Genomic DNA, 12,944 nt, shown 5'->3' on the forward strand with positions numbered 1-12,944 from the left:
CAAGCAGGGCTACACTCAGCCTCCTTTTCCTGTTCCCACCACACAGACGCAGTCCATGGTCTCTTAGGGTTGTGCACCCACAGGAATGCAGGCCTTCCTGTGTTTATATCCTCCTTAACAGCAGTTCACAGGGGCCAGCTGAGGGCCAGCGGGACTTTAGGAGTGGGTAGAGGGAAGCTCTGTCTAGCAAACCCCATTCTGTTCAGTCCCGAAGACCCACAGCCCACTGCCCCCTCCTCCTCCTCATCGGAAGTCCTCATTTCCTGCCTCTCTCCCTCTGGCAACACTTTTGGCTTGGACCAGCAGCCCATTGCTGTTTCAGGGAGCAGCCTCCCTGAAAATGCCCCACTTTCTGCATTTTCCCTCTGCTCTTAGGTTCCCTTTTCTTCCTGATGCATTGGCCAGGACCATCCTGAGCAGGTTCCCTGGGAAGACTGTCCTCCCACAGTCTGGTTTCAGGGGATACCAGGACTGCTGCACGTCCACACTCGTCGGTCTTCCACTCCCCTCAAAGTTCAGGCTGATAAGAGAGCAGCATCACTGTCCAACTCTGCCAAACGTGGGTCTCTGTTCCCATTTGGAGGGTGGGTCTGCAATACTTGTTTACAAGGTGTAGAGGTGGAAGGCTTCATCCCAGAGCCCCAAGGCCTTGTACACCTCATTGCAGTTAGCTGGAAGATGGCTAAAGCTGTGAATGGCTTTTTTCTAGAGCTGTTGCCATCCCAGCCTGGGCTACAGTCAGCGCTTGAACCTTCCTCCCCACCCCCACCCCAATCAGGCCTCCTTCCAATTTAGGGCACTAAGGTGGAAAGGAGCCTGGACTCAGAGTCAAACAGACCTGGGCTCTACTGTGGTTTCACCTTACTGTGTCATCTTGGGCGGCTGATGTGTCCTCAGTGTGTTACACCTGAAGCATATGGTGGTCACCTGTTCCTCACTGGTGAGCATATCCTGTTTAGGTTTCTCCACATTGCAGGGACTCACTCCCCTGCCCTGGTGTTTTGTCTTCATGCATGTTCTTTAGAAAGTCACATGGAGAGGGGTTTTCCATCAGGGCTGGGCCAGGCCACTTAATGGGCACGTTGCTGGTGGGCTGGCCTGTTCTGAGAAGATCTGGCAGGTGACTGTGGTAGGTCAGCCATTCAAGGCTACTACTGGAGAGTTTGGGATATACCTTAGGTGCTCCTTGCATTTCCACAGGCAGGTCCGTAACTTCTGAGGTATCTGGCAAAGGTAGCTGGCAAATCTGTAAATGGATGAGTGAACAGATGTGGTCCCAGGTGAGGGCAGCAGCCCAGCAACATGCTTCCCCAGTCACACTTGTTCTTTGAAAGGCCCAGTAAGGCTGTGGAGAGGACCCAAGGGCCTGTGTCTGCCACCTCCCAGTAGACCCCAAGGACCTCCAGCCCCTGCTCTCCCCTTAAGTGTCCTGTGGCTCCCTTGGTGGCCATTAGCGGTGGTGGCCAGAGCTGTTCTCCAGTCTACCTCCCAGGGCCTTGACCAGCAGCTGATGCGTCCTGCACTTGGGATACTCCTGCTGATCCGCCTCACTCACTCACTGCCCATCACCTCAGATGAACTTTCCCAAAAGCCAGCCCAGAGCTCCTTAAGGGCAGGGGCAGCCTTGTGGTAGTTCCAGCACCCTGTACCAAGCAGGTTCTTAGTAAATGCTGGCTTTTGAGTGGTCCCTTTCTGAAATAAATTCCTTGTTCTAAAATATATCCTGCATCTGGTCCCCTTGGGCCCAATCAGAGCTTGAGCTAGACAGCAGACTGACCACCTCAACTGTCAAGAGTTTCTGGTCTGTTTGAAGCCTCTACCCTACTCCACCCTAAGGCTGGGAACCCTTTTTCCTTCCTTTTTTTTCTTAAAGGAAGTTAATCCCAGCGTATGTGAAAGATAGGGCAATCAACCTCAATGCCTCAAACCCTGGGCTTCATTTCTCTGTTTCTCCCAGGGAATCCTGGGAGTCCACATGCAAACAGATACTAGAAAGGCAAAAACTTCTGGAATCCCCTCGATAGGCCAATTCAGCCCCCTTTCTCTCTCTCTCCCCATGTGATTTTTTTTTTTCAAAAAATAGCTTTTGTAGTTTTTTTTTTCTTATCACCAATACATACCCAATGTGGAAGATTGAGAAAAAGCAGGTAAGTAAAGAGAATAAAATGCTTCGCCATAAGCTCACTCTGCAGACAACCTAGTGGAAAAACCGCAATTACTTTTGCACTAACTAGGATTTCAGTGCACAGCCTTGCAGGCCTACATTTAGGTTTGTTTGTAACAGGAACACGCGGTTCAGCCACCAGCCTGCCCGGGCGCTCCATTAAGTACCAATCCCATCACCCTGAGCCTCCTTTGCAGGTCCTGAAATAACCCCAGCTCCAGGGGTGACGAAATGCACGCGCTTTCTGGGAGAAGAAGAGGAGGAAAGGACCTCGTGGCGCAGGTCTGCGTGGCCGAGGGGGTTCCCTGGGCTGGGGGAGGGGCGTGGCGTGGCCGAGGGGGATCCCTGGGCGGGGAAGGCGGGGCGCGGCGCGGGGGCGGCTGGGTGGTGCAGGCCTGCGCATGCGCGCGGCCGCGGGCGGGAGGGACTGCTAGGTGGTTTGGCCGCCAGATGGCAGGCGTGCGCCGTGCCCGCAGGTCTCAGCCCCTACACGGGCGCGCGGGGCCGGGCCAGGGTATAGTCCGGTGAGCCGTGGCCGCTTCGCTCCCGCTGCCCCGGGGTCGACCCACCGGGGAGGAAAGCCACAGGCACTGAGCGCCTCCTGAGAGCCAGCCCTGACGTGAACTCATTTTATCTGCAACGACCCAAAAGGTGGGCGCAATTTTCCTATGTTCCAGATGTGGAAAGTGAGGCTCGGGAGCTTGGTAGTTGCCCAAGGGGACACAGCAGTGACGACTCTGGGACGAAGCCCAGGTGTCCCGACGCGAGGGCCTCTTCCCGCGTTCCCCCCGGGTGTGGCGTGCCGCTTGCCTGCGGCCTGCGGGGAGGTGGTCGGTGGCCGCCCCGGCTTCTCCTCCTCAGGCCCCTGAGGATTTACGCCCGGGACCCTGAGGAGGGCCCCGTGGCCTCGTGGCATCAGTGGTCACGATTCCAGCCCCACACGGCCTCCCGTCGGTTCCTGCGAGTGCCCAAGACAGGGCCGCTCCTCCCTTCTCCTCCCCCTCCTCTCCCCTCCCCGGCGTCTCCCGTGGAGGGCGCTGCGGGCGGCCTGATTGCGACGAGGGCGGGCGGGCAGCCCACTAGCAGGGGCCTGTTTCCTGACTCGTTTGACCCTGGCTGTCCCTGCGGAGGCCCCAGCAGACCCAGCAAGGTCATCTAGGGCGAAATTCCAGCCTGAGCCCTGAGCAGTGACTTCAGTTTTCCCGATAAGGCTCAAGAAGGGACACAGAGTGTCCTCCCCACACCCCCACTCTGTCAGCACCTCCACTCTGGTGAAGCCTCTGCTGCAGACAGCCCGGCTGGAGGAGAGACAAAGATAGACTCGGGACAGATAAGGGCAGAGACAGCCAGGGAGAGAGGGGCAAGGAGCTCAGAGGTGAAGATGGGGCCGCGCCGATGGGGAGGCCGCGGGTCTGCGGCCGCCGAGATGGGAAGTGGGCCCTGGAGCGGGCTTGCCGAGGCTACGGAGCGGACCGGACCGGGGCTGGGATGTTGGAGGAAGGCGCCGTTCTGAGGGCTGGAACAGAAGGGGATTGGTCTGGACGCTTGAAGGCCACAGCCCTGTACCTCTGGGCCTAGTCTCGTGTGTGCACCTGAGATCGGTGGGTGAGGGATGATGGTGGAGTCTATGAGGGACGCGCTCGCTGAGACTCCAGGAGGCAGGAGTGGAGAGGGCAAGGGAGGGAGGGTCGGACCCGAATACCTGCGGTGGAGGAGGCCGGTGGAGGGGGGGCGGGCACAGGAGGCAGATGCCTCCAGCCCAAGACTGCTGAGTCTCTCCGGCCTGCTGGAGGTCCCTGCCTGGCTTAGGACTTACTCCACACACACTCTTATAGAATATTTGCACCCAATACTGACTGTTTGGCTTGGCAAATAAGCAAAGCCATAAAGTCACAGCTGGCTTGTAGGCTCCCAGTCACCGTGTGCAGCCAGCTGAGTCACAACCACTTCCCCCACCCCCTGGGGAGCAAGTGCCTATGCTCATTCCTGAACTCAGACACATATCCATACAGGTAGCCACAGATGCCGCGTGCCACTGAGTCATAGCTATCTCCTCAGAGAGCACGTGCCTGCATGCACTTGCACACAGGTCCCCGCAGATGCCATATACACCTGAGCGTGAGTCATCATCATTGAACCCTGAGGGAGGGCACCCAGAGTATGTTCTGCCATCCCTGCTTAGAGATATCCATATATACACATATACAGATATGTGCCCACCACACATCCTGTTGTACCTGCTGTATCATAGTAGCAGATCAATAAATGTTTGTGGAATGAATAAGTTAACAAATGAATGAACTACCAAGTGAAAAGGGAGTAACCACCACACTGCATGGATACTCAGTAAGATTGGTTGGGGCAGCTCTGCAGGGTGGGTCCCAAGCTCTGTGTCTAGAGGGACTTGTCTTGCTCCAAATATAGCCTGCGTGGGCGGGCAGTGAGCCAGGGCTGCCTCCCAGACCCTGACTTCACTGGGCCCAAGGCCCAACCTCTGAAGAGTTGAAGAAAATTAACAGAGAAGAGGCCCTGGCTTTCTGTAGCCAGGGCTGAGCTGTGAGACCAGTTGGCGGGAGACTGTGTACTCTGGAAATATCACTTACTCAGAGACTTGAGCTGTAGGATAGAGTGCTCTACTGAAGAGCCCAGAGAGGACTGGGTCTGGATTGGTCTTTTGGGGAACTCTGCCCCAAATGCGCAGAATGTGCAGGAGGCCTGGTACCATTTAAGATCTGGGACAAATACAGTGCCTGGGCTGGCCTGGTGATTGCAAAACTGAGGGCCCCTGTTAGACAGTTTTTTGTCTAGGCCTGCCCTTCTGGCTTGAGTTTGTTCCCAGAGCTGTTTCCCTGTCTCTCCCTTGAATCTTCTTTTCTGAAGCCCCTGTGCTTCTGCCCTAATTTATTATCTGGAATATTTTAATATTACCCCAACTGGTCTTCCTGCCTTTAGACAGGAAGACCTGTCTATCTTGTTTATAGCTGTCAGAGTTATTTTTCTAAAATACAGATCCGACTATATAACTTTTCCGTTCAAAATCCTTCCTTAGCTCCCCACTTTACCGCATTAAAGTTGGATGGCCTTAGCCCTGCGATGAGATCCTTCATGACCTGGCTCCACTCTTCCTGGAGGTTATGAAAGGGTAACATGTGGATGGACAGTTGTCAGTTATATGGATCAAGGGATGGTGGGTGGATTCTAGGATAATGGATGCTTATAGGGATTAATAGACTATAATCCCTATATCTGACTACAGATGATTAGACAGATGATTAGAAATATAAATGATTAGACGGGCATGTGGGGATGGAGAGGTGGATAGATGGATGGTTGGAAGGATACTGCTCAAGTCAAGGTTGTTTTTGTGGCAAGGAACAGAAGAAAAAACCCAATGTTTTCAAGAATAAGGGGAACAGTTGTGAGAATACAATGGACAACCTTGCAGAGAGCACTGACATTCAGGCCTCTGCCTCGTGAAGATTGGAACTGGAAAGTCATGAATAGTGGCTTTTCTCTCCATCTCCCGAGGACATCAAGGTTCCTCTCTTTCCTGCATTTCTCTGTGCACTCATTCCCGTCTCAACAGGCTCCCTCTGCTCGATTTTCTTCCTCACGGTCTACTGTCAGCCACTCTTACTCATTCCTTCCACACGTTTTTACAAAGTGCTTATTTATGTGACTGCTTGTACCTCAACAAAGCTCTCATGTGTTGAAAAATAGCAAGCAAAACAAAGTTGCTGCATTTATGAAGCATACTTTCTAATGAGGAGAGAGAGACAGTAGGTAGTTATATGTGAGCTGACAATAAGTGCTATGAAAAAATAAAGCAGGGTAAGAAGTGGGAGCAGTTTGGGGAGGGGTTGGGTTTCTGCGGCACATGGGACATTCAGAGAGGGTGTCCCTGATATGGTCATATTTCAGCAGAGATCTGAAGAAAGTGAGAGGTGAGCTGTTAAGATATCTGGGGGAAGAATAGGAAGAGGGCATGGCAAGTACAGCGGTCCTGAGGTGGGAACTCTGTAGCACTGTGTGAGGAACATCAGTGAGGCCAGTGTGGCTGACGTTGTGTGAACACTGGGAGGATGGTGGAAGATGAGGTCAGAAGGGTAGCAGAGGACAGATCATGAAGTGTGTTACAAGCCATTGTGAGGACTTAGACTTTTACTCCAAAAAGGAGGGGAGGCACTGGAGAATATTCAACAGAGAAGTGACATGATCTTAGATTTTAAAAAGGGCCTCTCTGGCTACCGTGATGAGAATAGACTGAAAGGGACAAGGCAGGAACTGGAGGCAAACAGGAAGACCACTTACGAGGCTACCGTAGAAATCCAGGTAAGAGAGGTTGGTGGCTTGGACCAGGGTGGCAGTGGTGAGGGTAGTGATAAGTGGTCCAGTTTAGGTTGTATTTTGAAGGTAATCAGGATTTGCTGAGGGATGGGATATGGGTGCAATCTCCCTTCAGTGAGGTGGCACTGCTCAAATCAGCTGTGAATAAGGAGGATATGAGATATAGTGTGGCCATCTAGCTCCACTCTCCAGCAGAGGCAGCTTGACATTTGTCTTGGATAATGAGGACTAAATGCAGGGTTGCACAGTCACGCCCAGCAGTACAGTTGTCTCTGTCTGAGCTTTAGGTTCACTCCGAATCCCACTCTTTCAAGGCAGACATATTCAGCAGGCTTAATTGAAAACTGGAACATAGCTTACCATTGTTAGGACAGAACTAGAGCTTGAAGTGATGTGACTTCTCAATGATACTGAGCATACATACTCTCCAAGGAAGAGAATGAAGGAAGAGAATGTTTATGGTTGGCTAAGTCTGTCACTGTCCAGTACAGACAGCCTCATTTGGGCAGAGTTTTATGGCAAGGTATTGAAGCTATATATGTATGGATGTGTGTGATAGATCTATATAGAATATATTGTATCCATATGTAATACACACATAAGCTACTATATATAATCTTTATATATTTATATATATCACATACTCTACAGATACAAACACGGTTGCCTTTAGTTGAGGAATCCCAAGACCCTTTTCCAGTCAGGGTTGCTGCCCAGAGAAGTAAAACTGATTTCACTTAATATGCATGATACGAGCCTGAAACTTTAAACAGAAAGAAATGTTTGTGTCCATTTTCCATAGAAAGGTGAGGTGGGTGTGGTGGGTACCAGAGCTTAAATATTCTTTTGTATTATAAATGAATTGTGAGGATAGTGAATAGACGTATGTAACATAAATAAAGGACTATTTAGGATGATGACTATTTAGGCTGTTGATAGACTAGATTACTCAGATTAGATAGGCACAGGAGGCTGGACAGAATGTGAACATGGATTGTTGATAGCTAGTTTTCTGTGAGCCAGGAAGCAAGCCCTCCCCAGACACCGAATCTGCTAGTGCCTTGATCTTGGACTTTCCAACCTTCATAACTGCAAGAAATACATTTCTGTTGTTTATAAGCCACCCAGTCTGAGTATGTCCTGTTACAGCAGTCCAGATTACCTAAGACAGTTGGTGGAATTGCACTGAGAAATGAACAGCTGGATGATGGCTGTTTAGACTGGTGGATGTGTGAATTTTAGGTTACTGGATGGATAGCAAATGGAGGCATGAATGACTTGATACCTTGTAGAAGTGGTGCCTCAAAGTCACTTGGAAACTTTGTTAAACACAGACTACTGGACTCTACCTCCAGAGTTTTTGATTTGATAGATCTGTGGTGGGGCCTCAGAGTTTGCATTTCCAACAAGTTTCCAGGTAATGCTGATACTCCTAGTCTAGAGACCGTCCTCTGAGAACCACTGCACTGTGGTATGCCTGGGATTGTCCCATGCCAGTAGAGCCAACATGGCATTGCCAAGCTGGAATGGAGGAATCTGGGGACTCTGGACTTAAAGATGTCATCCAGGAGGGCTCCAGGCATCCTGTCACTGGCAATGGGCTTCATGTCCACAATAAGCCTAGAGGCCCATGGCTCTTCTCCCAGGGATGTGGGGATGTGGCACCTTTGTTTAGGACATCATGGCCCATTATGGTCTGTCCGGTCATCTCTAACCCCTGCCATCCTCAACTAGGGTTGAATAGGGTCCATAAGGTACATGTACTTGGCCATCCAAGGGTGCTGGCCTTGGCTGTGGGGCATATGGAGCACTCAGAGGCAGTGCCACAGCCAGCCTAGTGCCCAGGAGCCAGCTTCAAAGGATTGGAGGTGTTCACTCTGAACCCCACCCTGCTGAGGGGCCCTGGCAAGCCCTCTTGGCTTCTTAAAAACACTTTTCTGTTTGTTGTCCCTGTTTTCTCAGGCATTGTCAACATGTCATCTGAACAAGATTCTGCTCATCAACATGTAAACACACTTGAGTCTCCCTTACCTTAAAAAACAAACAGAAGCATCTTTCTTTGACTCCATGTCTTCCGGCAGCTACTGCCCCACTCTCCTCTCAATCCACGGTCAAGTGTCTCCAGAACACTGTCTCTGTTTCCTCACATCTCACATGCCTTGTGTCCATTACAGCCTGGCTTCTTCCTGCCTCACTTCACCAAAACAGCACTCCGTAAAATCACTGGTGAGGTGACCTTCAGGACACTAAATCCAAAGTGCATTTTTCTTTTTTTTTTTTTTGGTAGTATCCTGGAATTCAAGCATTTTTCATTCTCCTTTTCTTTTTTTTTAGATTTTCCAGCAGCATCCAACATTCTCTTGCTTCTTGAAACACTTCTCTATTCCTTGCAAGGCACAGCTTTCTTCTGGCTCTTCCTATATCTTTGGCTGCTCTTTCTCTGTTTACCCTCTATTCCAGGTTTATTCTCCTTTACCTGGCCATTGAACATTAGTATCCTTAAGGCACAGGCTGGGTTCTGTTTTTACTTAATACTCTTCCTTCTTGGCAGTTTTATCCATGTCCTCAGCTACCATCTACTTTTCTCTCTCCCAAATAAGTATTTCCAGCTTATTCCCCTCCGGATATCCAAGCGCTCAGCCTCTTCATTGGGACATCTCAAAGGCACCTCAGCCTCTAACTGTCTAAGGCCAAACATAGTATATTTTCACCTCCTCAACCCACCCCTGGTCATCCTTTGTGTTCCTCATCTCAGGGAAAGGTACCACCATCCATTCAGTTGAGCAACTCAGAAACCTAGCAGGCCCTTTGACACCTGTGTCCCTCAGCCTTCATGGGCAAACCATCACCAGTATCTCTCCGTCTTACTTCTAAATATCTCTTGACTCTGCAGTTTTTATCATCTTCACCATCCTATCCTAGTCCAAACCATCTCTTCCCTGAACCATTGCAGTTGTCTATGAAATGGTCTTTCTACTGCCCCTCTTGTTTCCCTCCAACCCATTCTCCACGTTGCAGACACTCTGTACATGGGTTCTGTCTCGTAGCTCAGAGATGGGGAGATGAATCGCCTGGAGGGGTAGGCCCTGCTCTGGGTCACAGCAGGGGCTGGGCGTCAGGCTTCCCTGCCCTACTCTCAGCCATGGCCCTTTCCAGGACAGGAAGGCAGGCCCACACATAGGCTGGAGGCCTCACTAGACATGCAGCTCAGCCAGGCCTCCCTGGGAATAGAGAAGAGGCTTTGAAATTTGCAGTATCAAGTTTCGGAAAACACAGGGTCAGGGTCAGCAGAGCAGCTGGTAGTGGGGAAGGCCAGGCCCAGCTAATTTCCTGTCAGAAGGGCCCAGAGGCTCCAGCCTCTCTCTGGGCTGGCCACAGGGGAGGAGATGCCGGGAATGGTTCACATTCTTCCGGCTGGGGCTGCCCTGAACCTCGGGGGACCTGTGGGGAGTGAGGAGGTGGATCTGCTGAGGCCAGAGTTAGGGGCCCTCCGTAGGGACCAGGCATCTGTTGTTCAACTCTTAGGCTTGGATGAGGCCAGGGACTGCAAAGGAGCTGCAAAAAGACCATTGCAGCTGTGGGAGCTGTAGGATAAATAAGCCTAACTTCACATTTTACAGATGAGGAAATAGGCTCAGACAGGGCCAGATCCTTAGCAGGATTCTGGAGAGTGTCTCATTCCAAGCCCAGAGCTTCTGATTGCCCAGGTCTGGATTTCCTGGAAGGCCCAGCAATGGCTGAGCTGTGTGATGGTAGGAGAGATAGGCTGAGCTGCGCTGGACCTGGGCTCCACCTGCTCACCTCCAGATAGGAGATGCACTTCTTAGGTGCTCTAGCTGTGAGGTGGGTGGCCACAGTGTGGAGTGTGTATGAGAGAGCTAAGTTAGCTGTGGGCCCATCCCTCTTCTCCTTGGAGGGCCCAACCTCATCCTACCCACAAGGAGAACTTCATGTCCTGGTACAGTCTTCTAAGTGGTGAGGCAATCCTGGCTTTGAATGGCCCCATAAGTGGCCCAGCAGGCTGAGTGTGACATAGGGGTCAGAGGTCCTCTGTATTCTTAATTCTTCGGTGGCCTGGTTGACCTGTCAGGATTGGGGAGAAGAGCACAGGATGCAGTCAAATAAACCTGGGTTCAAATCCCAGCTCTATCAGGCACTGCTGTGTGGCCTTGGACAAGGTCATTTAACCTCTTGAAATCATGGACTCCTCAGCTGTTAAAATGGGGAGGGACTATTTAACTTCTTTATCTAAGCCAAGATGTGTGATGGGAGTGGGTGTGTGACTTCAGGAACCCCTTGCAGATCCTGGAAGTGCTGCACATACCCTCTCTACCAGCTGCTCCCTCCCCAAGGAAGCATATGCCTGTTCCTGATGTCAGCACCAGGGCCTGGCTGCCTCCTGCCTGGCCATCCTTTCTCTACTCCTGGCACTTGACTCTGAGGCTTGGGCCATTCTTAGATGTCCCAGGCATCAACCTGATAGTCTTCAACTGCCCCTCTCTCCCTTTATCCCCTCTGTCCCATCAGTTAGGCCATAAATCCTACAGATACCACCTCAGGCATGTCTCTGGAGCTCCCATGTCTATCCAGCCCAATTCCCTTCTCAGGTTGGGATAATTACAGCAGTTCCTCACTGGCCTGCTTTCCTCCTAGTCCCCTTTTGCCATCCTCACCAGGGAGATCTTTTAAAATACATGTCACAAACATGACTTAACTTCTTTTCCTTGCTCCTCCTTGATTTCACCTTTGCCCAGTGATCTTAACCTTTAATACTCGGCCTATATGTCATTTACTCAGGAAGTCCTCTCTTACCCCAAGGTTGGGCTATGAGCTCCTCCCATCTTTCTGCCGGCTCCTACCTGCTCTCACCCTATCATAGCTCTGGTTACACCAGAAATCATATCTTGGATAGTAGCTTATTTTACTTGGGGTCCAAAGTATCCAGGAACAGGCATTAGCACAGAGGAAGGATCAATAACTGTATGTTGAATGAATGAAAATAGACAAACAAATGCATGTGAAGATGGACACATTGGTTTTGGGTGACCAGCTCATTCATTATAGGTTCCATCATATAGTTGTGGGAGGACATGTGTATGAGTTTTGGGGAGGACATGTGTATGGTCAGGGCTTACCCTGATACTGCATATACTAAAGTGCTGGGCAAGTAAATGATTTTCAGTTGCTTCCCAACTGGTAAGTCTCAGGCTCCCAGTGTACGTCCTGTTCAGGTAAAGACCAGTGATGGAGCCGTGGTAGACGAGTCCTATCCTTACCTGCTAAATTCAGCTGCCCTCAGTAAATATGGTGTTAAGAGATTATATGGTCTGGCTATGTCCCCACCCAAATCTCATCTTGATTGTAGTTTCCATAATCCCCACATGTTGTGGGAGGAACCCTGTTGGAGGTAATTGAATCATAGGGGCAGTTAACTTCATGCTGTTCTTGTGATAGTGAGTTCTCACAATATCTGATGGTTTTTGTTGTTGCTGTTTTTGATGGAGTTTCACTCTTGTGCCTAGGCTGGAGTACAGTGGTGCAATCTTAACACTGCAACCTTTGCCTCCCGGGTTCAAGGGATTCTCCTGCCTTAGCTTCCTAAGTAGCTGAGACTACAGGCACGTGCCACCATGCTCAGCTAATTTTTTGTATTTTTAGTAGAGATGGGGTTTCACCATGTTAGCCAGGATGGTCTCGATATGCTGACCTCGTGATCCTGCCTACCTTAGACTCCCAAAATGCTGGGATTACAGGCATGAGCCACTGCGCCCGGCTGATCTGATGGTTTTATAAGGGGCTTTCCCCTCTTTTGCTCAGCTGCCACCATGTGAAGAGGACATGTTTGCTTCCCTTTCTGCCGTAATTTTAAGTTCCCTGAGGCCTCCCTAGCCATGCTAAACTGTGAGTCAATTAAACATCTTTATAAATTACCCAGTCTTGGCTATGTCTTTATTAGCAGTGTGAGAATGGACTAATACAAGAGAGGTCACCAAAAACAGGTGGAATCCAGGCAGTCAGTGGGCCTATATCAGAAAGAGTCTGCATTCGTTAAGTGCCAATATCACTAGGGTGTGGTATATGTGTGAACATGTATGCCCTTCTTTGTGTTGCATGCGTGAGTGTTCCCCTCGGCCTTGCAGCAGCTTCCTCTGCATATCACATTGCACCTCTGCCCCTCTGCCTCACTCTTACCTCTCCCTAGGCCATTCCCCATCCAATTTCCTTATTCTGAGCTCCTGCCCCCTGTACACAGATATTGCATGAGTACAATGTGATTGCACGAATCACTGTGGTTCATTATATAGCCCTATTAGTTTCCTATTGCTGTTGTAACACATTACTACAAATTTAGCAGCTTAAAACAATACAGATTTATTCTTACTCTTCTGGAGACCAGAATTCCAGAATGGGTGTTACTTGGCTAAAATCAAGG

At 50.4% G+C, this 12,944-nt stretch overlaps 1 long non-coding RNA gene across 1 annotated transcript in view; it reads left to right on the plus strand.

Annotated features, from left to right (window-relative positions):
• The first annotated feature begins 2,617 nt into the window (after nucleotides 1–2,617).
• Nucleotides 2,618–12,944, plus strand: part of LOC120364609 (uncharacterized) — a 31,072-nt gene continuing 20,745 nt past the window's right edge. The window contains exon 1 of the long non-coding RNA XR_012518090.1: nucleotides 2,618–2,815. This is a non-coding gene — a long non-coding RNA (uncharacterized LOC120364609). The remainder of the gene's footprint in view (nucleotides 2,816–12,944) is intronic.

This window comes from Saimiri boliviensis, chromosome 6 (genome assembly GCF_048565385.1).
Source record: "Saimiri boliviensis isolate mSaiBol1 chromosome 6, mSaiBol1.pri, whole genome shotgun sequence".
Lineage (NCBI taxonomy): Eukaryota > Metazoa > Chordata > Mammalia > Primates > Cebidae > Saimiri > Saimiri boliviensis.